Source organism: Amblyomma mixtum, chromosome 10 (assembly GCF_055824585.1).
Source record: "Amblyomma mixtum isolate Tamu chromosome 10, ASM5582458v1, whole genome shotgun sequence".
Lineage (NCBI taxonomy): Eukaryota > Metazoa > Arthropoda > Arachnida > Ixodida > Ixodidae > Amblyomma > Amblyomma mixtum.
The window spans coordinates 158434386-158439536 of NC_143021.1; the positions used below are offsets into that span (position 1 = coordinate 158434386).

Sequence of the window (5151 nt, forward strand, 5' to 3'; positions counted from 1 at the left end):
AGCATCACCTGCTGGTATGCCGATGATAAGTCAAGTACACAAAACACGTTTCCCTCACAAACGGCTGTGAACAAATCTTCAGGTAGGGGCAACGGATAGTGATCAGTTTTTAGGACCGGATTGAGCGTGATTTTGAAGTCACCAGACAACCTTAGTTTGTCACCTTCCTTCTTTGGAACCACTACGAGGGGAGTTGCCCAATCACTCTGCGTTACTCGCTCGATTACACCCTTCTTTTCAAGGTCGGACAGTTCTTTTTCTACCGCTTCTCGCAACGCAAAAATTACTGGCCGGGACTTACAAAACACAGGAGTGCACTTTGGCTGTAGAACCAATTTTGCCTCATAGTTCTTAATCACTCCCAAATTGGAAGAAAATACACGAGGGAACTTGGAATGCAACTTCAACGCCCTATCGTCAATGCTCAAGGCGAAAAGAGATTTCCAGTTAAGCTGCAACTTCTCAAGCCAGCTCCTGCCTAAAAGTATAGGCAGATTGCGCTCACCCTCACGCACAACAACAATAGGTAACACGGCGCACTGACCTTCATAGCGAGCAGTGACATTGCATTGACCGATAACATGCATTTTTTCACCTGTATAAGTTTTGAGCACCAATTTCGTTGGCTCACACTTGACTTGCGACAACTTAGCGACGTACACGCTTTCCGGCACAACAGTCACAGCAGCACCCGAGTCAACCTGCATTGGCAGGTCGTGGCCTTCAACGTTCACAGACACAACATAGCTCTTCTTAGAAGGCGTAGCGTCGCAACTGTATAACCTGGGCTCCTCTTCCGATGACTCGGATACTAGATGCGCTTTTAGTTCTTCACGGCTTGCCTGGCACATATTTTGAAGATGACCCACTTTCGAGCACCGTCTGCACTTGTATGTCTTGTACCAACAACTGTCTGAAGCATGCGCCTTGCCATAGCGGCTACACTTGTTTTTGACTTTTTCCTCGCGTTGAGTCTTTTGTCTTTCGGTCGCATCTCTCGTGCGTTGCCACAGCGTTGAGTGCCTCACTGCGACCTCTTTGTTGTAATAGCGCGGCCTGCTGTGTGCCCAATTCCCTATCCAGCGCAATTTTGCATGCGCCTTGAAATGTTAAGCCTTCCGTGGTGAACAGAGCTCTTTGAGTTTCCACATTGCGAATGCCTGCTACCAGTCTGTCTCGCAAGGCATCCTGCAGGATCCCTCCGAAATTGCACTTCCGAGCTAGGTGTTTTAACTCCAGAACGAAATCTTCTACGCTGTCTTGCTCCAGTTGAACTCGGCGGTTAAACCTGCACCTTTCAGCAATGATTTAAGTTTGCGGACTGTAGTGATTCTTCAGCAGAATCTTGACTTCAGCGAAAGTCTTTTCACCGGGAAGCGCCTGAACTACCAGGTTCTTGAGGACTTCATACGCCTGTGAGCCAAGTACTGTTAGAAAAACTGACAGTTTCTTTGCCTCCGGGATATCATTGGCGCTGACGAAATGTTCAAACCGTTGCAAGTAGGAATCAAAGTTCTGGACCTTGGGGTCGTACTCATCGATTCTGCCAAGACGCGACATCGCTTTGGTGCACAAACGTAATGCAGTTACTTATCGTGTCGATGCCTTGCTTGGTGCGTAGGATCCGTTGTCAGCTGCTTGCCCCTGGCCGCCAGCCACTTGCAGTCCGCGTTAGTTGCTTCCGATGTGCGTCGTCCGATCTTGCCCAGATACGCTTGGCAGGCCAGTCCCGACGGATCCCATCCTCGTCGCCAGTGAAATCACTACGACCAGCATCGACGAAGGTCCAGCAGAAAAAAGCGTTTATTGCCAAGAGCATGGTGTTCTTATAGTGAGCCGATAGCGTGCCTTGCGCAGCTTATCAGCAGCACGGGATGACACGTCAGCGGCTCGCTAGGCGCTCACGGTATCACAGTTCCAGTTCAAATGGTTTATGAAACATTTCCCAGTTTGTCCCCACTGCAACTGGTTTTTACTGGCACCAGAGTCAGGTGTAGTGAGCTTAACTCAATTATTTTGCTTAAAGGACTATGACGCCTAATATTAGTTGTATATTTTCTTGAAAGGACATAGTAGTAGCGCTAAAAAACAAGGACGACAGGGTAGACAAAGACAACACAGGCGCTAGACATCAACTGACTTTATTCTCGAGAACAACAACGAATTTATAGGCGACAATCAGGAGCATAAAAAATTTTAAAAAATCAACAATTGAATCGCATGCCTGACGGCACTTCCCGATACAGGAACCTCAAATCTTTAGTGCACAAATAAATATTTGGTTTGCTCACGCACGATTGTCTTTCCATGTGAATGAGAAAGGCTTCCAATACTTCCCGCTCTTTCTGATCTGCATTGACATATATCACACGTGTCTGCTCAAACAAAGGGGTACATGTTTTTTCATCATGCTTACATCGCTTGCAATGTGCCGCCAAGTGTCCAGGGCCTGATATAGCAGCTGCCAAATTCTTGTGCTCCATGAGGCGAACATTTATGCAGCGGCTAGTTTGGCCGATGTAGCACTTTCCGCAAGATAGCGGAATCCGATAGACCACATTGGTCCTGCAGGCCGTAAACGGCTTCCCATGCTTGATGGGGCATGGCAGTTTTGTGTTGCAGTCATCACTCACAACTCCGCAAAGTTTCCCGAGTTTGTTGGGTGCAGTAAGCACTACCCTGATATTGCCTTTCGAGGCCACCTTTTTAAGGCGGTGCGTAAACTGGTGAACATAGGGCAGTGCCACGCATCTAGCCTGTTCGTGAGCTTGTCGCTCAGTCGTGAGCTCATGGTCCCCAGTTTTTACCCTGTATATCAGACTCTCGGCGACCGATGCCACCAGTTCCACAGGAAAACCTGCCTTAGTCAAGCGACCAGCCTGCTTTTCAACGCCCTCAAGCATGTTGTGCGAGCAAGAATTTTCTAGAGCTGCAAAAAGGCATGTCTTAGCAATGCCTCTTTTTACCAATTTGGAGTCGGCCGAATCAAAATTCAAAATTTCTTTTTTGGACATTGGCTGGCACATGTGGCAAACATGTGATTCACCAAAGAAAAAAAGAACATCAAGAAACTGTAGGCTACCATTATTTTCAAGTTCATGGCTAAAACTCAGAGCTCCGGCACAAGACTTAAAAAGATCTAGAGTATGGTGGATTAGATCCTCATTTCTGTGGTCTTCACGTTTTGCTACCACAAGAAAATCGTCTACATGTCTGAAAATTCGTAAAATCTTGTTGTCATTGAGGCGCGCTTCAATGCGTTTGTCCAAACTCGCTAAAAACAGTTGATGTTTTGCTTCATACCGCATAGCCCAAATGTTGTCAAGTGGACCATACATCATCATGTATTTTGGGTAGTGAATAAAAAAGTGCAGCTTGCTAGGTACTGGTACAGATGGGAAAAATCCCTTGAAATCTACACAGAAACACGTAATGAGGCGCTGAAGGTAGGCAATATGCTCCACCCTTACCTGTCTGCTCAAATTATGTCAACTATTCTTCTTAAAAGGAGGTACAGTTTCCACACCTCTTCTCTTCTTGGAACCAACTCACCCCCGTAGAATGGTAGGTATCGAATCAAGCAATAAACTTGAGAGGCACTTCCTTTGATATTCTTTTTTCGCAGCATAGCCACTGACACCAATTCAGGCTTATTGCGCCTATCGCTCTGAGGGTAGGAAAATCCAGCAATGGCCGAGTTTAAGCATTCTACTGTGAAAAAACTCATCGTTCACGAGAGAAGAAATAGCTAGCTGCAGAATAAAAGGAAGGACGCCTTCATGCAAATCATGCATAACATCAAGTGGAAGGTGCTGTGTTGGCTGGAAACATGAAACGTGCACAGCAGTCGCTGCGCACTCCATACAGAGACAAGGAGCTCAATCCATTGGAAAGCAAGTTGAGGTGCTGGTCATGTGCTGCTGGTGTTCTTTCAACGAAGTCTGATGACTGGGGTTTTCTAGATATTTCATCACGTAGTGCCATGCAGTGCCGGCATATTCTGCCATGTCTAAAACTGCACTTAAAGCCACCAAGCCTGTGCAAGGAAAGATTGTCATCAGTAACAATAAACACGCATCCCGTTCTGACTTCTCCATTAATAATGATTCCGACAGTTTCAAGGGAGGCTATGTCTTTACACAGATGCTTCAGTATCTCATTTAATGCATACTTGACCACACGGCTTTCTTTAGCAAGCACTGCCAAGTGGATAGATGACAGACGTGACCTTGCATCGACTGGAGCATTCAGAGCACTGTAATAAACTGCCATCGTCTTGTGCCTGCCACGCCTGCTTCCGAGGGGATCATAGACCTCGAACTCATCGGTATAAAGTTGAATGCAAAATTTTCGTGTATCCCCTTGAATGAAGGCATGTTCTCGAACTGCAGTCCCATCAAACACATCAAGATAATCTCGTTGCTTTGCTTGACGTCTGGAACACACATCAGCCAAGGACTTTTCGAGTGAGTACTCCACAACTTTCAGTACTGGGACATAACTGTGGGTATCCTCTTTTCCATTTGACTCTGTACCAAGAGAAATAGTCTCAGGTGAAACAAATGGAAACAAATGGTTTTCAGAACTTTTGACGCTGGGTTCACTCAGGAGACATTGTAAATCAGTTTCAATAAAAGAACTGATGTTTCCGAAGGTGTCCTCAGATGCCGTAGATAAAAAATGGTCGGAAAATGACTTCATGTACATAACATCAGCTGATATATCTTGGAATGTTGTACTTGGCAGCCGCTTTCCCTCCTTCCATTTAATATGAAGAAGGGCAAACTGCTTAAAAAGATCTGGGTGTTCACTAATTCCAGTATCTGTCATGCTTTGGCCAGCTTCTGCACTAAGGTCACTGTTGCTTTCATTGTCACCAGTGTCTTCCACCCCTGCTTGCAAGTGGGACCCGAGATCCATATCACTGAAGCTGTCCAAGTTGTCTGAATGATGCTTTGACACATGTTTCCGGTATGCTCCATACGCTCCAAATGTCTTCAGCCATCCCTGCAGACCGCATAGCCAGTTCTTTTCATGGCCATGCGCAGCATGGAAGTGTCGAAGGAGTGATCCCAGTGTCACCTAGATATATACTACACTTCATTCCTGTTTTATCAAAGCCTAATTCCAATGTTTTAAACAAAACCAAAG

At 46.0% G+C, this 5151-nt stretch overlaps 1 pseudogene; it reads right to left on the reverse strand.

Annotated features, from left to right (window-relative positions):
• Positions 1 to 939: 939 nt before the first annotated feature.
• On the reverse strand, positions 940 to 1560 carry LOC149327483 (uncharacterized; annotated as a pseudogene).
• Positions 1561 to 5151: the final 3591 nt, after the last annotated feature.